Source organism: Falco naumanni, chromosome 2 (assembly GCF_017639655.2).
Source record: "Falco naumanni isolate bFalNau1 chromosome 2, bFalNau1.pat, whole genome shotgun sequence".
NCBI classification, from domain to species: domain Eukaryota; kingdom Metazoa; phylum Chordata; class Aves; order Falconiformes; family Falconidae; genus Falco; species Falco naumanni.
In genome coordinates, this window is record NC_054055.1 from 1174619 (window position 1) to 1196601 (window position 21983).

A 21983-nucleotide genomic window follows, 5' to 3' on the forward strand; every position below is an offset into this window, starting at 1 on the left:
AGTGTAGCAAAATACTCCTGACTAAATATACATAGCACTGCAACTGCTGTCTTGACTGTAGCTTATTGGGTGGGTTAAAGCTGATTTGAATCTAGTTGGTTAGGGCCTGGCTAGCAGCTGTGGTGTGGGTTTCAGACCTGCCTTTGTCTTGGATCCTGGGCGATGACTCCGTTACTGATCTGCGCTGAACTCGATGCTAAATGTGGTGATGCCGATAGCCCTTGGTGTGTCCATACAATCCACGGGCGCTGCAGCGAGGGCATGCTCCAACACAGTGCTTGGATGATTCTTGTCTTTGATGGAGAAGTGTCTGTTTCTGAATTTGGCTTGAATCTCTTCAGATAGTGCTGTCATGATGTCATTCTCTGTAATTTTTTATTTTTTTACTGTCTGTAGGGTGAATAGCTCCCACTACAAATGGCTCCTGGAAGAATAAATGCGCTAATGTTCTTCTGTATGATGGAGATATTTACAGAACAGTCTCTGATGCTGCAAAGGGAGTTTGAGTGGGTTTTGCTTACATGTTGTTCTTTGTTTTGAAGGGTAAGAGAAATGTAGAAATAAAGTTTTTATGATAGCAGCTTTCATAAATTAGAAGATCTCTTTGTACAACTGTTGCGCTGGATTGCTGCATTTTCTACCTGTTTAACTAAAAGGTGATCTGCCTTGTTGGAAGGCCATAATTAAAGATAATCCTACTGCTGCTGGTAGGGAGGCTGAATGCTTCTGTTTCATTTAGTTTGGGGACTTCACAATGACAAATGAAATGTTATAAAGGGCTACAATGTTAATTAGCTGCCTCGGCAACCAAAGCTGGCTAATATCAGACATTCTGTGCTGACTGTATATAGTCATCTCAATAAATGGGTATGTTATGGCTAAGAAATTCTTAACTGGAGTTCATTACTGTGCAGGCTTTACAACCCTTCCATGCAGTCGTGTGAGCAAAGATGGTATCGTTCCATGGGAGATCTGGGAGCATCTCTAGACATTTTATTCTTATTTGAAAGTGGATGTGATAGCTGATTTTTGCTGGTATCCTCAGCCATATTGTGGGAGTTCAGTGCCGTATACCTAGGCATTTGTGTGGACTGCAGTGATTCTTCCTAGTTATGCTGCTCACCGCTAGCTGCAGATTCTTTTTCCTGTGCTAAGATGCTGACTTTTTTTTTTAAGAGCCTTCTTTCCTTGCTCCCTGACCCCCCAAAATCTTCTTGTCTCCCATGTCTGTTACTCACATTGTCTGCCTTTTCTGCCTTTATTGCACCAACTCCTTGAGTGCTCAGTGCTGTGGCGAGCAAGCTGACACACTGCTGCAGCGCTCTATCCTTGGGTCCTGCTAGTGCTGCTTGGTTGGTGGGGTGTGTTGGCTAAATGACATCAGGTCACTCACAGTTCCTTTTGGGATTTACTGCAAGTCATTGCCTCTCAATAGCAATACTGCTGTTGTGTTCCCCACGCCCCTCCCCAGCTGAGCCTGGATACTTGCCGCATGGACAGTGGATTCATCACGAGCCTGCAACATAATCTGTGTCCAGCTAGAAGAAGCTTCTCTTTCTTTCTCTCATTTTTTTTATTTTTAACTTATAGTGCAAGGATATAGCATTGGGTGGCTAGCAAGAAGGCAACTTCACCAGTGCTTGTCTTAATTGAATTACTTTTCTAAATGATGGAAGATTATACAGAGTTTAGCAGTTTTAAACATGCTAATCTTTACTGAAAAGGCAGAGAGAGCTCTGTGCTGAGGGATTAGATGAAGTTATTGGGGGATGAGGGGGAAGTATGTTTCTTACTGCCTTTGATCTTGTTTTATCAGGTGATTTTCATCAGTGCTAATGGCTCAAGTTTAAGAAATTCTGATTTCTGGGTCACATTGGTTAGTGTACACATCACCTGTGTTAGGGTAGCTCAATAGTAAATATGGTATATATTCAAATATTAGTAACATCTTTAGTTCTGTCTTACACAGGAACACCTCTGCTTCTTAATACGTTGATTTTTTGATCAAGAGCAGAACTGAATGCTGGGGCACCGCAACAGAAATATTCTTTTGTCATGTGGGTTTATGCTGTAGCTTTTATTGGTGAGCAAGTCTGAAGGGCATGAATATTACAGAAAGCAAAATAAGTCCCTGTTGTCTTTCTGCTGATGTTTCTGCATTGCATAAAATCTTGAAGAATATTAGAACTAGTTAGCATATTTTTTTATCAGGAACAGAGATTTTTAATATTGAAAACATAAGTACAGTGTAATAACTTGTGAAATATGATGGTTTGGAAACCACTAATGAACTATACTGTTGCATAACAGTGTTGGTACAGGCACGGCTGAACAGTGTGATGTGTCTTATCAGATAACTGGAGAACTGCAGGTAGTTTGTGTGTAACACGAAGCTGGTGTAACACTGGTCACAGTTCAGCCAGTCTGCAGAGACTGGCATCCCTGTGCACTTAAAACTCCCTTCTTTCTAAGGAATTCTCGGCGTTACAAGCTCTGGAGAGCTGTTAATTTGTCCCACTAGTGGTTTAAAATCTTATCCTCTTCCCTGCTATTACTTTCCTAATGTCTTGGTTTTCCTGTGGCCAGGTGTTCAGGTATTTGGGTTTATATTTGGACTGTGTGTGTTCTCCATGAGTTGCTGAACTTAATTTTCTTGGTGCATCTGGAGGCTGAATATTGTCCCTGTTCCTCCTTTTCTCCATGTCTGAAAGAGCCCTCCCTGTAGCAACATCTGGAAGAAGCACCTCACACTTGGGGGGAAAAAGACTTAAATGTTTTGTGGTGCCTGTTTTCATGGTGCCTTTTGATCCCTGTCTATTTGTGGAAGCCTCTGAAGCAGCTAGATCCTTTCTTCAAAGGGAGAGTAGCTGTGCCTTTTTGCTCTTTGGTATGTTTTTCTGTCTGTATCCGAGAAATATTTTGTGAACTAGGAAGAAGATCTTCTTATTCCTTGAGTTTAAAATAATGGATTTTATATCTGCAGCTGCTGAGGTGTTTGGTGGTACTTGGCACTCTCCTAGCACATGATCCAGGTTCTACAAAGCTGAAGCTGTAAATGGGACTAACAGAAACAAAGGTGAGGAACCTCTTCTGAGGCCACCTTAGCACAAGATCTACTATTTGGAAATTATCAAAGCCAACAGCCATTCTTCTTGACTTCACTGATTGTTAGAAATCTGTCTTCTGTGATTGGTTTGTGAGGAAGTAGCTACCTTCCTATTTATGTGATAATTTAATCCAGGTGTTTAAAGGCATCTGTTGTGTTCATGCATGTACAAGTACCTGTTGTATATGCTGCTGATTAAAAAAAAAAAAACAAACCCAAACCAACAAACTGAAACAAGCAAGTGAAACCTCTCAATGGCTCAGAAGAAATGGAATTTCAGTCTTGACACGAAACCATCAGATTTTTCCAGACAACCTCCAAAACTTACCTGAGTCCTATAACCTGCAAGAACGGTTACCTTGTGACAGAGGAAGGTTTCTGAAAGGGTATGGGAACTCTCATACATCTCTTTTCGTATGGAGCAGGCTAGGACAAGACTAAAAGTGTTATTTTAAAAATTAACTGATATAATCAAAATGATTGAGTTTGATGCATTAGTATAAATTGTTTATGGAAGTAGTGTAAATGAAAAATGTGGCAACAAACAGTAGTCAAAATACAGACTGGCAGTGAAAGTAGAATTTTTCAGGTCTGTTTTCTTGATTTATTTACTGAGCTTACACAAAGTTGAAAAGCTAAATGGATTCTTTGTTTTCCCCTCAGCATAAAACAAATTCCTCTGGTTCTAATATATTGAAGGGCCCAAGGACAGTGAACAATTGAATCTATTACTTTTCATCGGCTATTTTCTTCTATGTTCAAAATGTGATGGGCTAAATCTGTTTTGGAATACATGCATAACATTAACTTAAGAAAAATTGGACTTTTTTTCTGTTTCAGTAGTATTTAATTTACACAAATGCAGCCTAGTGGATCACAAAAAAGAAATGCTAATCTAGGAAGCGACTATTATATGAAACCAAATCTAAATTTTTTTTCATTTGTGTGAACTATTTAATGGTTCAGTAAATTGGGGGGGGTAAGGTATGTACGTATATTGCACTTGGAAAAAACTGAACTTGGTGCAAAGGCCATACTGAGTGGCTGAGTTCCTTTTGAGGTGGAAGTCGCTTCTCATTGGTTGTCAACCAGTAAAATTACCAACTTATAACCAACTCTAAATGCAAAGCGATGTCAAAATCGGGGGTTTAAGGGGAAAGACTTCCTACCCTGATGTTGCATGCAGCTCAGTGCAACTATAAAACATGCTGCTGAAACCTCCCCTTGTTGGATATGTTGGCCTATTCTGTGTGCCTCTGAGTTCTTGAGCCCCTGGCTTGCTTCTGGCTGCCTCCTGTCGTGTCTGTCAAACAGTTTTCAAATTAGGAAGGAATTCCTTATTCAACTGTACAGCACAATAGTGACATTTGTTTAATTTGACTTTTTAGATCAAGGACGTAACTTTCCTTTTTTTGTTCCCTGTTAGCACGTTCATTCTGCTGGACTGCTGTAAACCACAGCAGGTCAGTGCTGCCAGAATGCCAGGGCACAGTTTCCCAGTCTGCTGTATGATTTGAAAAGACTTCTTGGACTTCGGGCATACCCAGTGTGATGCTAACTGGTTTAGTTACCGTGCTCACAGGGGAGGTTGAGGAGTGCATTGTGTCATGTCCTGAAGTTTAGCTTTTGAAGTATATTTACAAAGCCAGACACAATATCCTTGAGACTCTTGGTACTGTCCAAGTTGTGACTTCCTCCTTTAGTTCCTTCACAAAGACAAGAGCTGGAACAATATGCTGGAGTCTTAACTGGTAACTCTGCAATCAAATCCTGCTTGACCTTGGCTGCTTTCATAAGTGCAGGTGCCTGGCTAAGTGCAGGTGCATGCTGATACCACCCATGGTAGTTGCTTCCATTTTAATGCATAGAGTTGGGGCACACTTTTGAAGTTTCCATGAGCTGACATGCTGCCAGTATCCCCTGGAGATGCTACACAGCTATTCTGAGATTTGCAGGCTCGTAGTGTTCTCTCATCCAGACATGTGTAGGTGTCGTCAACACACAGAATTAAGGCTTTGGTTTAAATCTAAACCATATTTGCTGAGAACTGAAAGAGTTGGGAAGAAATATTGGAGCAATGCAGATGAACAGGTAACTGTTTGTCTTCAGATGTGGCCAAACTGGCCATGTCAGTGGAAGGTGCAGGTAAACCTGCTAATGAGAAAATGTTCTTAACTTTCACTTGGTCTCTTATGTCTTGAATTGTGGCCACTTAAACCTCTTCACTGTTAAACGCCTGCGACCATATAAATGAATGCCATTTATCCTGCTAAGTGGTGTTTTTTAATGATTTGCTTCTAGGAGAGCAATTGGCAATTGCTGCAGCAGCAACAACCCCCCACCCCCCATTTCTGTAATTAAAGCAGAGACCAGTTTATTCCATGCCTCTAAATGTTTCCTGCTAAGCTTCCTGTACTTGCCTCTGTCTAGGTTTGAGTTACAGCCAGTTCATTTTCTTAATGTTCTTGATAGGTGCAACACAAAGGGAAGGGAAATTAAATCTAGAATAGACATGTAGCTAAAAGGAGAGGGGCCCTCGGAGGGTGCATTCTCAGTGGCGGAGTCCAAGCAGTGGCTGATGCAGGTTTGACAAGATTCCTGTCAGTTTGATCTCTGCCAAGGGGTTGAAGTAGCAGCTACTGGAGTTGGGGGGAGTGAATTCCTGCGAACAGGTAGGGACTTCAGCTCTGCAGAGGCTCTGAAGCTGTGTGCACAGAAATGGGCAGGCAGCTTTGCATTAATCTGAATGCAGAAGTGTTTCTCGGCAGCTTGTAGGACTGGGCACTTCATTTGTTTTAATGAAGATGTTGCCTTCTCTGGGAGTAGAAAATATTCGCTCATTACTGGCTGTGTCCTCTTCTGCTGGCACAGAAATGGCTGTGAGAAACCCTACTTGTCAGTGATGGATTATTTTGGTTTTTTTATGGCCTGACAGAAGGAAGGCTTAGCAGAGGAATCTGAACTAGATGGGCGATTGAATCATCCAGTGGATATCTGAGGTGGTGAAGGAGATGGAGAGAGCAAAACTTATTGTAAGTGCTGCGAGCAAAAGCATGGTGTGCACGTAGTGGTCAATAGATCTTGGTGAGAGTGGCGTGAGCTCAGAACCAGGTAGAGATTTTGATTAGAAATGAAGGTAAGTGAAGAACGCTTGCTTTTGGAAAAGCAACTGTATCTGCAGGTAATGTTTCCTGATGGACTGCAGTCAGTATTGTGAGAGTAGATGAACAGGCTTCAACTTTCATGTATGACAGAATTAACTGGTGGTGAAACACTGTACTGCATTGTCCTCCCTTTCAAAGGAAGTTCTGACCCCTTCTTGACTTTACTAGGCAGCAGTAGACAGGCCTTTATGTTAGAGGCTTGCTGCCGTATTTGTCTTGTCTATATTATCTTTTTTTTTTTTAGTTCCCTTCCCGTGATTTTGGACAGATGCGTATGCTGCTGAAGCAGTTTTTTATTGTTGTGTCCTTGGCTCACTCAAAATGGCTGAAAAATCACTTGTGTCTGCATAAAAGCTAGGATGGCTTTGCTTAAACAGCTTCTGCTGCTTATTTGGATAAAGCTGTAGGTGAATCTTTCAGCATAGCAGCTGAACACAGCTGGAGGAGGCTCAAATTAAAATGGCTGGAAAAGGTTTGAGTTCGGAGTATCATCTCAAGGAAATCAAGCTTTTTTTTCTTCCTGACCTTGGAATGCCTTACAAAGAGGTTTTCACAGGGGTGGGGGTGTGTGCTGTGTCTCTTCCAGCCCCTCACTTCCAGACTGACCCACTGGTTCAGGTTCTTGTAATTTCTTCTCAGCTTTCAAAGTTGCCTCTAAATACTGGTCCTTTACATATTCAAGTCATAATTATGTTCCTATTCTTTCTGTTCCTCCCATTTTTCTTTCCTAGTTGAGTTATCTTGTGCCTTTTTTTGCTGAGCAGTCACTGGAGTGGCTTTTATCCACCATCATACAATTAACTTTGTGATCATAGTTCTTTTCCACTTTTTTATTTTTAGTTGCTCTTAAACCTCAATGTGACTTGGAGAAGGGGATAGGTTTTTTCCTGCAATTGCATAAACAGTAGGCAGATCAAAAGCTTTTGTCCCATAAAATTTGCCTCTTTATTTGGATGCTGTAGTGTAATAGCAGACTTGAAAAAAGCTTTTCCCAGTGAAAGTATCACAATCTTGTAATCTGCTGGTTTGTTGTTAAAAAAATTTCCCTCACTCTCTCTGTTCAGGAGTGCAAAAGGCTGATAGGTTGCCACTGTTTGTATCTGTAGGCTTGGTGGACTGTTTATGCTGTCACAGCAAGTAATTTAGAGTTAAATACAGTCTTGGCCTTAGGGATTCTACAATTTTGTTTAAAAATACAAGAGGGATTTTTTTTTGTCTTCTCTGGAAGACAGCTGGGTTTTCCCCCAAATCATTAAACTGCAGGATATATAGTAAATAGCAAGAGGAGCCTTGTGCGAATTACTACGTGCCTTCCCTCCAGTAAGCCCTTACAGTTAGAAAAAAATTTCCCTACAGAATTGTGTGAATGATGTTTTAAATGGTTGTTGTAGCCTGTGCAAGATTTGCACAGCTAAGAATGAGTCAAAGGCTTGAGAGCTGGCTTTACCTGCCAGGTTTCAGGTTAAATCAGGCCTTGTTGTTCTCAGCGTGTCACAAGTCAGAACCGTGCCCCTTGGAAGGTGGAGGAACCATGTACCTATGGCTAGGGGTCTTTCTGGAGCCTTTACCTTTTGGAAAGTGGAGGAGGAGGAGGAGGAGAAGTGGTCCTACATGAGATATTTTTGAAGAGTTTCAGAACAGTTCCATGCTCTCCCCAGTCTGATGCTTCTCAAGTGCTTGCCTAAAACACCTGACTTTTATCTTGTATCTGCACGCTGCTTTGATTTCACTAGGTAAGTCCCCGCTGCCACCATCAGCCATGCAGTGGAAGATGACAGCAACCAGATGTCACATAGTACTCGCTGGACTTAGTGGGAGCTCTTTTATGCATCTTAATGGGAAATAAATGTGACCTTATGTGTTTGGTAGTAGTATGTCTTTGAGATCCTTAGAGAACCCTGTGGTGCACTTAAAGCTGGTTTTGTAGGTATGACAGCCTGAAGACCCAAAATTACCTTTTGTACATGTTTATACAAGGAATTGCTGAAGTTAGAAACAAGTCTTTTCTGTGTGTCTTGGAGGGTAAATATTGTAGTTAAACAGGAACTTCACTAGTATGTATCCTTAGAGTCCCTATACGAAGGGATTGTTTTTCTGGAAGATACTGCTAGAGGAGAACATTTATTTCAAGATCTTTTACCCCAGCTGGAGCACAGATATTTCTCCTCTAAAGGATTTTCTCCTCCAAACAAGATTTTTCATATAAGCACATTCTTTTTTCTGTAGTTGAATACTGCAATTCTTTTTGGAATACTCTTTTTCTAGGAAAGTTCAGAATAAAACCAACCAAACAAAATCAACTACCAAACCCCAGAACTTTTTCTATTGGCTATTTGGAACCAAATACCTATCTTTTAAAGACTTTTTTCTCTTTTTTTTTTTTTTTTTTATTCTTCCGGATGAATATTAAACCTTGGGTCTGCAGACCCCTCAGGCTCCATGGCCTCTTTCCAAGGCATTTGTGAAATGCAGCTGGGAAGGAACAAGTTTATTGTCAGCTGGCTTAAATCCCTACAGAGAGAAGTCTCTGTCTGTTAGGAAGTTTCTTACAGGCCTGCACATTGAAAGGCTAGAAAATGTTGTGCTGGATTAATGCTGCTTAGTTTGTCTGATTAACGCCGTTTGAGTTTGAAGTTCTTAATTTGCAGTGCAGGTGGAGCAGAGGCAGCAGGAGTGTCGAAGTGTCCATGCTGGTGGCCTCTGTTCTGCCCCAGTCCTCAGGAGGAAAGCTGGCAGAGCTCAGGAGCAGAGTTGTGAAGGAGGAACGGGTAGATACATTTCTTGAATTCTTAACATAAGGAACTTGTGGCCAAGTGTTCCCTGGACTCTTGTGAGTGTCTGAGGAGACCAGAGTGTGCAGCTTCTAACACTGTGCTGTTCTCAAGTTCTATGTGTTTCTGGTTTCTGTTGCTAAAAAAAAACCCAACAACAAAACTGGTTAGTTTTTTTTGGTACTGAAAAAACAGGGCTCTGTGCTGCTCTTGTAACATACACGTTCTACTCTATTTTGGTATCAGCTCTTTTATCCCTGTGTTACTGTGGAGTTGCATCATATAGGCTAACCCATGTGCATTGTGCAGAGAATTGTGTACCTCTGGTTATTTCTGCACCGGTCCCCAGGTACTCTTGACAGACATCCTTGTCAACTTGGATCAGCAAATGCTGACTGAATTCGCTTTGTGGAGAGGTGTGCTTAATGAAAGCACACAGAATGTACTCGGTGCATTATTTTTTTTCCCTACAAGCTGCCTCCTCAGAAGCCAGACTGCATCAACCTTAAATCAGGACTATTTTAACATCTTGTTTGAGCTTTGTTCTGAAGAAATAGTCACCTGTGGTCTGCCTGAAGAATGAGTTTGAGAGGAGAGCTCTTGTGTGGAAAGAGTAAAGGTCATGTCATAGTCCTCGCAGAGCTGCCCAGAAGGTGGTAGGTTCTGGGAGTAAGATAGATTCACTGAAGAGAAGGCTATATACAGCTCTCCCCTCCTCCTTTTTCTTCCTTTTTTTTTTTTTTTTTTCTTTTCTCCCAGGCAGGACAAAAGTTGCTACAGTGTGAAAAGGCAGAATTTTCTTTAGGGTAGGGTAGGTAGTCATGAGAAGAGGGAGCGGGAGGTGGTCTTTGCTTGTTTTGCCAGCTGGTTAATGGTGCTAGGGAAATATAAGGCAAAATGTAAATTAAAGGATAGAGGGAAGGGAAGTCTATAGTAATCCCTAGCATTTTAATAGGTCTCCTGAAACTTTTCTCTTCTGTTGCTTGAAAAGGCTGACTTAGCATTGCTTGTTGTGCTTTCAAGGGCAAAACATATTTAGGAAGATAGTGATTGCTTGTTTCAAGGGCTCCATTTAGCATGTGGTACAGGGAAGCGACAACTGCATTCCCTGAGCTAGATGATAGCATATGCTGCTCTAGCTTGCATCAGAATAGTGTTTAGTGCTCAAAAGAGTAGAAGCCATGAATGTTTCACTCCAGAAATGTGTACTTGGGTGGCCACCCATTTTAACTCTTCACTTCTGCAGCTGTTCTTTGCCTGATGGTACTGCCATCTTAGCATTACTTTCCATAGCTATAGAAGGTCTTGTGTGTCCTATACCATGATACTGTGAAGGAGGAGTTTCTTCTGTGAGATGGATTTAATCTATGTTATCTTCTCGAGTACTGCATTCGGCACTGGGGCACCCAACACAGACCTGTTGGAGCGGGCTGAGAGGAGGCCACGGAGCTGGTCAGAGGGCTGGAGCCCCTCTGCTGTGGGGACAGGCTGGGAGAGCTGGGGCTGTGCAGCCTGGGGAGGAGAAGGCACCGGGGAGACCTTAGAGCAGCTCCCAGTGCCTGGAGGGGCCGACAGGAAAGCTGGGGAGGGGCTTTGGGCAAGGGCAGGGAGCGGTGGGACAGGGGGGAATGGCTTGAAGCTGAGAGAGGGGAGATTTAGGTTGGACGTGAGGAAGAAACCCTTCCCCGTGAGGGCGGCGAGGCGCTGGCCCAGGCTGCCCAGAGCAGCTGTGGGTGCCCCATCCCCGGCAGGGCTCAAGGCCAGGCTGGACGGGGCTGGGAGCAGCCTGGGCTGGGGGGAGGGGGCCCTGTGGCAGGGGAACTGGCACAAGATGATCTTCAAGGTCTCACCTAAACCATTCTATGTTGATTCTCTCTCATGACTGCAGTCTGTTACGTGGGGTTTTACCTAGTTTTCTCTAACCTGCTGGTGCTGGTTGCATCTTGTAATACAGTTTATTGGATTTATCTGGCTTCAGCTTATTAAATCGTGCAAGTAATACTTAACATGGGGTGGAGGGAGACTACATAGACGCAGAGGACAAAGACAGAGGTTGTACTCTGCATACTTGGATGGGAAATGGGAAGATAAACATTTGAAGTCCCATAGTGGTGTGAGTTAAAGGCTGCATGCTTAGTAACAGTTACCAAGATTTCTTTTGTCAGGCTTCCTGTTTACACAGATAGCTCCTGGCAGGAGGAATGGTGGTATCCATATTTGCCAAGCTTACACCTGGGCTGAAGACGTTGTCTACCTGAACTACTAGTGCTGTAAATCCTTATTAGGAGGGGATCCGGTTGTGCCTTGGCATTGTGGAAACGTGGTGTCAGGTAATTGTGGGTCTGAGGAACCCAAATGAACTTAGGAAGAAAAGCCGGGAATAGATAACATTCAAGCACAATGACAGATGTAGAGGTAACGGTCCTAAAGCTGTATTTCTTAGTGGCTGCAGAGAGAAGGGTTTAATTAGGAAGGCAGCATCTGTAGGAAAAGATGATGAACCAAACTTCAGATAATCAAATATTACAGGGAAATACTCGGGTCAAAGAAGCACATTCAGCTGCTTTTGTTTGCAGAAATATGACTTCTTCCCCGTGCTTTCTCCAAAGGCAATAGGATAGGGAGAGACAGATGGGCTATTTTTTGAAAATTCAGATTATTCCTATCATGGCAATGAATCTGGCTCTTACTTCAAAGAGAAGATTGTGGAGACAGCACAGATCTTTTTTCATCCAAGGTTAAGGGTTAGCCACGGTTGTATATAGAGACCTCTGTGTGGCAGAGGATGGAGACACTTTCACACCAACAGTGACCAATGTGGTCTTGAGGTGAGGGGAACTGGCCAGCTTTGGATAACCTGGAAGGAGGTTGCAGATGATCTCTAAATAAAAGACTTGCAAAACCCAAAGAAACTTTTGGATAATTGAAACAATTGAAAACCTAGTGATTTAGGGAAAGGAGATGCTTTTGTTTTGCTTTTATGTATGAAGTTATATATATAATGTATGAGGGGATGTTGCAGTATAAAAAGTGAAGTGCAATGCACTAAATTCTTGCAGCTGTTCAGGCAGAAATTACATTAGAAGGCCTTCAGTGACATTTTACAGAAATTAATAATCCAGTTAGTTATCTTAAAAGATAATACTTTGCAAGTCTGTATTGTGCCTTTTCATTACAGGCTTCATTGAGATTCTTGTTTTCTTTAAGTGTCCAGAATCTCGGATTTCTGTAATACAGGTATTTTGAGTAGGGAAGAAAATACTTTTCTTACAGGGAGCTGAAACCTCTCTCAGAAGGGCGTAGAAGGCTGTATAGATGTTTGAAGTGGAGGAGAGGAGTTTCCCATTACAAAGAAGTGGGACTCTTGTCTACTCAGATCATCTTTAATAAAATGGTTGCCACCGATTACAATCGGAATGGAACCTTGGGTGACTAGCTTGGATGTCATCTGGTATCCGGCATTTGCTTTATTGTGAGTAAATTTTACCCCTACTTATCTGCATTTTAATGGGGGAAGAGAATTACTGTGCTTTATGTAGGTGTTAGGAGGGTGTTGTTTCCCATCAAACTTGGGTGATTTTACTGATTTAAAGCAAGAATTCCTTAAACTATGAGCATCCTTCCAATAAACTTTCTCAGATCTCCTTCCTCCATGGAGATGTGTTGTCCTTAAAGGTGCAAAATTCAAACCCTTTTTTTTTTTTAATGAATAGCCCTAGCACTCCCTCTACAATCCCTGAAAGAATGTTTTAGAAAAAAAAAAGAAAAATGTATAAGCTTAGTTATTGTCTGTATTTGTGAGGCCCTGCCTAACCAGGGAGTCTTTCAGAGTAAGTGAAGTGAATGAGAATCCCATGCTGAGTGATCTGTTGTTAGCTTACAAGGCCTCTTGGTTTGGTTTAGTTTGTCTGGTTAGCACCTTTCCCGAAGGGTTGCTTGGTTTTACTGATGTGGTTCTTGTAGTTATCACTTCCACATTAACATGTCAGAATTTTGGGGGTTCAAAGCTGCGAAGGAGTTAGTGAGGGATTTTTCATGGTTTAGAGCCATGTGGGTGATTCAGCTAAATGTAAAGGTAGGCAATGGTTCACTTGTCCTTCCGTAACCTGTATATGATCTATATGTATGAGAATTAGCTAATGAAGACTGCTTTTCTCCCTGTTTCTCAGTAGTTCCGGGAGAGGAATCCACTTCTGCTGTCTTGGGAGAAGTCTGAGGCTTGCCATGGGTCACGCATCTTCTGAAACAGGCCAATCCTATGTTTCTCTTTTTTGCCCTGAGATGAATGGAACAGTTCCAAATGGAAGCTGAATTATTCAGATTCCTCTCTTCAGTGTTGTCTGAGCATGGAATACCAATTAAAATGTTAATTTAGCATTATCACAAGACCCACTTTGATATTATGGCGGTGTCTAGAAGTTCGAACTGCCTTGCTTAGACTGAGCTCTTCCAGGTTTTTATTCATAGCATTCAATTTCCTAACATTTTTGCTATGTCTAAATAGAACCTGTCTCAGTTTTGTAGTTGAAAACACCTCTGATGAGTTAATTAACCACTGTTGAGATGTTTTTAAATGGAAGCATTTTATGTGTTGTCCTGTTTGCAGTATTTAATGAATACTTTCTGTGGGACTCTCCCTAGACAGGTTAGTCAAAACCTTTGAGTCTTGTGATTCAATTGCTATGTTACTGCTGGAGCCCATTTGCCTGCATAGTTCCTGAGAGGACAAATTTTTTTTCTCAAAGGTTAAACTACTTCGTCTAGAAACTTCTTTACAGTGCCTTAAGAATTTTGATAAAAATAACTGTCAGATATTGTCCTATTTTTCCCCCAAATTTTTTCATGAAATCTGTATAGTCCAGGAGCAGTCCTGAAGGCTGTACTGTTCTGTGTTGCTAGTGTCTAATAAATGAACTTACTTTTCCTTCTTTAAGACTATGTATAGAGTACTCTTTATGGGCTGCTCTAGAACGAGGGCTGAGGTGTCTCCTTGTTTCAGTAGCCTTGTCTGTCATCAGCGCTTTGTGTCCTATCTAGTTAAGCTTTCAAGTGGGAAGCATAACAGCTCAAACTAGAGGAAAAAACAAGAATCTGAAGGTTAAACCTCAACTGCCTCCAACTCAAGTGACAGGAATTGGCATGTTCCGGGATGTCTGTGCTGGGAAGATCGGTCAGATGTGCTAGCTCCTCAACCGGTCTCAAATAGTTTGCCTTTAATAGGCAACATTATAAATAATTTTGGGATATTTTCATCTGGTTTAGGGTGTCTAATTTGAAATTTTCCTCCTTTTTTTTCCCTAAACTTCATTGGAAAATTTTAATACAGCCACCAGTGTAGAGTTCAATGTCACACTTTCTTAGATGGAAAACTGGAGATTTTACGAACACTCAGGTTATTAAAATAATGCTTATACAGTGTTGAGGCATGAGGTGGGCACGGTAGCCTTAAAAAATCAGCTGATTTTGATGCAGTCATGCTGTGATAATAAAACATGCAGAGGGAATTCAGTTTTATTGCGGTGTACCTGCAATGACTTCACATTTTTGTAGAATCTTTTTACATGTTGAACTAGCAGAACTCCTTGCATGTAACCTGTTCAGTCAAGCGCTTGATTTACCATCTCTGTTTGGGGCTGCTCCTAAATGACAGAAGATGCTGTCTTGCTTCAGTAGTTCTGAGAACTAAAGTTAAGGTAAAGCAATGACTATTGAACAACTTCCCAATTTCTCTGTTCAGTTTTGGCTTTTTGTAAGGATTTTTTTGGGGGTCAGTTTCTTGGAAAAAATATGATGAACGTTATATTAAATTTGTTAATAGACTGAATTAAAACTTCGTGTAGTTATGCAACAGAGTTACTTGAAGCAGCTGAACACATCCTCGTCAAGACTTTCTACAACTTGTATCAGTTCAGTAGCATTCATTGACTCACTGTCAATGAACGTAGGTTGAAGAAATCTCTTAGGGGCAGTCATGATGGTGTGCCTTCATGACTGCAAAAAATCTGAGTACTAATATGCTTTTACAATTGAAAAAAGAGCCTTTTCCCCTTGTAGCTCTTGAGACTTCTCAATCCGTTTTCTTCTCCTGTTGATATCTGTCTGTATTTTCTGGTTTCTGGAGCGGATGTGATTCCTTTTGTATCTGAATGCAGATTTTCATGCACATCAATGAAATCCAAACAGTATTTATGGTGATTATACTGTTGTTCTTAGATAACATTCCCAAAAGTACCAACATCTAGAGAATATTGGACCATATTTATCCATATTTAGGCCAAGGCAGATCTTTCTGGTGTGTACATCTTCTGAAGGAATAGAAATATATTCAGATCTTAGTCTTTGACAGTCTCAGTGCAGGAGCGAATCGCACAGGTGATTTTTTGATCAAGACTTCTTTTAGGGAAGAAGCATCAAACACTTTATTGCAGTTCAGTTTTGTAACCAATTTTAAATTGTAATTAAACATTAATGCAGAATGACTTCATTCTATTCTTAGGCTGTTTACTATTAAGCTGCTGTTCATTTTTCTGAACGTTATGCCTTAAATTAAAAGATGCAAGACCACTGGAATTTGAATGCTGTGAAGGTTAGAGTGAAAAGTAACCCATGACTGTACAGACCCCATGGGACTGTAGCAAAGAAGAAAAGGAAGATAACGTGAGGTTTTTCAGGAAGGAGCCTAACTAGCAGCTGAACTTGTTGGTTTCAGGTAGGAAATCATTAGACATAGTAACATCTCTTCACTGATGTAATTTCTAGTGTATGTATTACAATTATCATTAATACTGAAATCTCAGGAGATGATGAATGATGCAAAGAAAAATTCAGGATTTCTGAAAGTATTTAACTATTATTATTGTGTTATGTTCCTCATATATTAAGATGTATCGTCCAATGGTGGCAGAGAAATGGACATTATACTTTGTGGTGCCTGGCCACAGAGATAATGAAACAGATGACTCTGCAGGGAAATGTCAGCAGCGCAATATAATTCTGAAGAATCCAGAAGAGTATTCTCATATTAGATGATATATTAGTCTATCATTTTTAATTTATCCTATTTTAACAAAAGTTATTTTTGGAAAACATTGTTATGTTTGAGGATTTATACACAGATTCCTGTGTAAAATGTCCATGAATATGGTTAGTTCTGGAAACAAGTACAGTGTTAAAGGTATTTAAATCAGAAATTCATTATTATCTTTTGAATGTCTACCTTGTTGTTTTCAAAATGTTTCTGTGGTGATTAGTTTTCATTCAAATTGAGAACTCAGTGGTAGCAAAATCTGGAAATCTAGTTGAAGGGATGTCTTCTCTTGCTACTCTCTCACTTTCTCTTCACTGAATATGAGCATATGTTTCATTAAAAATGTGGGTTGTACTTTTTGCTCATACTCACCTAAAGCTTACTGATTTTGGAGAGGTGAAGTCCTGAATATTTATTTTTACTCTTAACATGCTCATTCCAAAAGCAATTGTAATTGCAAGAGAGGGAAACAATTGTGTTGATTCTGTCTTCATGTCAGTATAAAATATTTGGAGCAGTCATCTGAATTTGGAAATGTCATTTTTATAATAACTCTTTTGCTTAAATCTTGTTGTCCAGGTGATGGAGGAGCTCAGTGCAGGGCAACAGAGCTACTCATTGAAGAGCACATCCACGCTTCTCATGTAATGTCTGTCCAGAGTGGCTTAATTACTTTTGATCTGTGTATGTAGCATTTTACATCTTCCAAGTGTTTTACAAGCAGATAATTAGGTATTTAAAAATAAAATACTGAGCTGTAAAGATTGGATCTTATGAATGATTAATTACTGAAAGTCTCCTTGTGGATTTTTGCTCAGTGCTGCACTTGTTTTTAATGGGGTATCTGAACGATATAGCCTATATGTAGTATCTGCATCAAAAAGTAAATTAATCCCCATAGGCTTTAACTGCCATCATATGTAAGCTATCCTTGCATGACAGTAGTAAAACTTAAATAGTGGTCTTTTAAACTTGATAGGTTCAAATTTTTGTATAAGAAGGAAATGGACCCTTAAAGCAGTTGCAATAATAAAAACAACCCCAACCAAACCACCACCCAGTTAATAAACAAGCCTGCAGTTAAAATTAAAGGCAGAGTAAATATTTAATGGGTCAAACTTTCAGCCTTTTGCCTTTATTCTATGAATCTAGCTTCACAACGATAGATTAGGCTAGAAGTGACCTGGTATTTGTATATATTACATGTCTCAGTAATACATTTGTTGTTTCACCAAAATGCTTAGCAGCATAACTTTACAAGAGCTCTCTTGGAAACAACCTGACCTACCCAAGGACTAAGGCTGTTTAGCAAAGTTGAAGTTGCCTTAGCATTTGCAATGTGTACTAGTGTGTTTATGCTGTGAAAAATACGCATAAATGGGAATTGAAATTCTGTCTGAAATTTTGTGTAACATTAATGCATAAAAGTAGAAGTACATTGTCTATTATATTCTATTAACAACCATATTTTTTTTCTTCCTTTGCTTGTACTCCAAGCACCTCATGAAGCGTTGGTATAATTGCATTTCTGCCTGGACTGGAGACATTGTGAGGATGAGGTGTCTCTAAAAGAGTTTAATTTGTCTGAATGTGCTCGCAGCAAAGCTGTGTGTTTCATCATTGAATAGCTTGGAACCAAGTAGAGTTATTCTGAAATTTCCACCCCAACGCCACAATCCAAAATTGGTACTTTGTCCCAAAATTGGTTAAATAGTCCCTTAATAATCCAGAGTTCTTTGGGGACTTGAAGTAACAACTAAACAGGATGTTTTGGTAAAAAGCAGATACTAAATAGCATCTATTCTGACTCTTTGAACTCCTGTTTACTGTCCAGCTTGGAGGCCACCTGAATCACAGCTCAGAGGAGATAGCTCTGTAGTACCAGCAGTCTGCCATATTTTTCCCAGGCTATCACTTTAGAGCCTGAATTAATGTTTAGTTACTGATTTGCTGAGAATATAAAATGAATTTAATCTTTCTCCAGTGGGACTTACTAGAACCCTTTTCCACATGTTTACCTCTGTGCCATTTTGTCTTTAGTAATGAAATTATGCAAGATTTATTAATTTTTTTATTTTAAACTGAATCTTGTAAATGCTCATACTCTGGCTTAGGGACTGGCAGCCATTCCCAGCTAAATTGCAACAGGAATGAAGCAGACTTTGCTGCCAAAGATCAAGTACTGTTCTTCATCCTTCCCCTTGCTCATTATTCTCCAACTCCTTTGCCTCCCAAATTTGGTTTTAAATGGTTTTTTTCACCGAAGTGTACATATAAATGTAACTTAGCTTAATATTGAAGGTGGTTGTACAGTCTGAAGTGAATTACTGCTCTGTGTTGGGTGAAATCCAGTGTTTAAAAGCAGTGAGGAGTCCAGAAGACATGACTTTGCAAGAACTACTGCTGCTGTTCCATCACCTTTTTAAAAAAACCTCACTCTTGAGATGCAGGAGGAGCTTCCCAATAACATCTCCTGCATGGGATGTCTTCTGCTTTCCAATCTGTGCTTACCTCCTCCTTGCTGGCTTAGTTGCTGATTAGGTCCACCCAAAACTCTCTTCCTTACATTGACCTGCAGATGAGAGTGCCTTCTTTCACTGCTGTGCCTTCCCGCTAAGTTTTAAATAGAGGCTGTGATCCATGGTCTTCTGTACTACTGAATCTTTCTTCTTCTTTAGCTTCATGGTCATCCAGACTTGACCAGAAGATCCTTTGGACATGTTTACAGTATTTCCAAGTGCTTTTAGTTTTGTAGAGGTGCTGCTTTGTGTTATTGATATTTATGCTGAGGCTCAAAGAGCCTTACTTCTGAGGCATTTAGTGAGCGGTTAAAATAATAAAGTCCTTTGGAGAATATTTTAAGCCTAATTGGAAACTTGTTTTAAAAGCTTTAACAATGTAAGATAAGGAAAGCTAAATCTTCAGCCTGTGATGAAAAATATCCTCATGAGACTGTAAATGTTGGTTGTTTTTTTATTAAGAGACTGCGCAGCAGTCTTTGAAATATAGAGGTGACCTGTGAGTACCTTTAGTTAATTAACCAAGCTTAATACCTTCCCCCCTCATTTTCCTGGATATCCCACATAGCAAATGTGAGTGTATTGTTCATGCTTCCTGTTTTCTGTTTGGTTTTAATCTCATCTGCGTGGCAACTGTGGGCAAGAATAGTTATACCCTTCAGGATGTTTCTTTCAAAATACTTAAAATGAGCGTCATCAAGAGGTGACAATTTCCCTTTTAGAAATATGTAAGAAGGGTTAATAGTCTCATACTTGAGACTCCTCCTACACATGCTCTTGAAATATGAGGGCTTTTTTTAACAAGAATTTTGGTGACTGTGTGAAAGGCAGTCCTGTATCTTCCTGCTGCTTCTAACGTAATGAGCCAGTGCTTAAGAAAGTCAGGAGTAGAAACCTGTTTCCAGAATCCGTTCTGGAGAGTCATAGCATTTAAAAAAGAGTACTGTAACAAAACTAATGAGGGCTCTTATGAAAGTGAAAGGAATTGTTTGTTTCCAGTTGAGCAGATTTCACTCACAGTTGCTTTAGCATAATTTTACTTGTACGTGCTCTCACCCGTGGCCTCAAAAGGATCAAGATATGTGCCCAAGTGCTGTGGCCAGAGTTGCTTGATGGGATATATGAATCCTCATCATGTGTCTTGGATTCTTCTTGATTCTGTGACACTGATACTTGTGGCCTGTAGTTATTTTCCTTTTAGGAGCTAAGACTGTTTGGGACCTTTCCTCCAGGTATTTTGTTTCATTCCTCCTATGGTTTGGGCAAAATTCCTGAGTCTCCTTGTTCTTTTGGTTTCCTTATCTGGGGACTTTACTAGGCTCCAGTTCTTGATCTTCTTGTTACCTTATCTTAGGTTTATTCTTCCTCTTCTTGCTATGTGGTCATTTGAATGAAACCACATTTACCATGCTATGTAGCAATTAGTGTCTGCAATTCTGTTAATCCTTCTTCTGTTGTTTCCTGCTATTGCACATGCTTACCTGCATATTTCCTTTTACCCTCTTAGTATCTTAGTTACAGGTCTTCACAAGTTTTATAACTCTCTTCCCCCAAGGAAAAGCTCCTAGATTGGTCTGCTATAGACAGTAGAAGACAGTTTCTGGCTTCTACACCAGCTTAAAGGGTGTCTGTCATTCAGAAACGGGCAGGATTCTACTTCTTCAAAATTCAGTTGCTTTCAGCCCTATTTAAGCAGAATATTTGGCTCTACTGTACAAAATGATGGGAGATTCAGAACTCTGAAAGTAAGAGATGACAGATGTTCTCACTAACAGAAAACTGGAAGTCTTCCTTGTAAAGTGGCGTTGTGTAACTTCCCAGATGCTTGGTGTTACACCAGATGAGGAAAACTGAAATTGCCTGAAGGTCCTCCTCTTGTGACATTAACTTTGGTTCTGTTGTTTTTAGAAATCTTTTAAACTGTAAAAATAGCACTGGTTATGTTATGTGATTGACTTGGAACTCTTCTGCAGAAAACTAGACTAGTGGCTTCATGTTCAGAACATGAGGCCTGTATTTTAAAATGAATTTTTATAGCCATGCTTAAGAGGTAACATTTACATGCTTTTTATTTTACTCTCGACAGAGTAATCTAACTATCATATTTTGCTTTCTGTAATTTTAATAAACTTGTTCCTTCCTGTTCAGTAGTGAGGGGCTGACTATTGTTTGTTTATTCTTTTCTACAGGTTAGTGAGTGTGGTGGAAACCCCCCAGCTTTAATATGAAAACTCTGCAGTGTGCCACTTAATGGTTTAAAACCTCACAGCTGAAAAGTCTGTAAACTGAGTGGTTATGAGACGGAACTAGAGGACTGACCCATATTCAGTGTTTCATTTCTTCATTGCCGTGACTGAGCAAATAGAACGAGATTTTTTTGCTTTGTGCTTTCATGTATTTCCTACTTCAGAAAGAAAAGTAAAGCTAATTAGTGACAAAACCCGCAAGAGTTAATGAATTTATTTATCACCATGTATTTTTGTCACTGTCACAAGGCTTGATGTGTATCCCAAGGGAAATCTTGCCCATGCATTAATAATCAGTCATATTGTTCTACTTTTATCAACTATGCCAGTGCTTATTAGGATTTACTTAGTGGAAAAAAGTACTGACTTTTAAGTCATTAAAGTTGTGACTAGTCTCTGCAGATTTATTTTTTGACTTCTGTGAACCTTTCACATACCAAAATACAAAGAGGAGCCTTGTGCAGCTTTAGATGTCTAGGCTGTGCCTTCTACTCCGGCCTGCTACAAGCCATTAATGAGCAGTCTCAGTATGTGGCTTAGTTTATTACTGAATAAATAAAGATACCAAACTCCAGGTAAAACTAACATGCATCTCCCTCAAGAAAAAAGTGTAGTACTGAATAAAAGAGGATTCTAACATGTCTAAAGAAAGCAAACAGGCTAATGTTGACTTAAAGATTGATAGTAGAAGGTACCTTTTTCTGCCTCTTACTTTTCTTGTTAGCTACTGCCAAACTTTAAATACAAGTGACAATCCTTTGTTTCTCTTGCTGGTCTTAAAATGCCTAAAGACAGTATAAAACACATCTGTATGGTGCTAAACACTTAGATTGATGGCACAGCAAGCTTTTATCCAGCCATCCTTCAATATCTAGCCATCGTCTGTAAAAGTTACTTTGTTTTTCATAGTGTGGCATTTGGATATTGGTGGGGTGGCTATGTGAAAGGTAGGATCCTTTGGGAGAGCTGTTACTCTGCTCGTTAGAGGCAATTTCTTGTTCGTTTTCTGTCCCTTGGGAATGTGTATGTGAGGCTTAACATGCACTCTGAAGTAATGCTGAGCCTGTCACATAATTGTATTGGGTAGCACATGTAGCCTTTCAGGAGCTGTGGCATCATGGATGCTGAGGCTAGCTGAAGCAAGATTTGG

General features: G+C 40.2%; 1 protein-coding gene and 1 long non-coding RNA gene across 3 annotated transcripts in view; both read left to right on the plus strand.

Moving 5' to 3' along the window:
- Positions 1-21983, plus strand: part of RAB6A (RAB6A, member RAS oncogene family) — a 67008-nt gene that overhangs the window by 1919 nt on the left and 43106 nt on the right. The gene's annotated exons all lie outside the window — the stretch shown is intronic.
- Positions 13119-21017, plus strand: LOC121083191. The gene is made up of 3 exons (XR_005826269.1): positions 13119-15750; positions 16648-16752; positions 20777-21017. It is a non-coding gene; the product is annotated as an uncharacterized LOC121083191 (long non-coding RNA).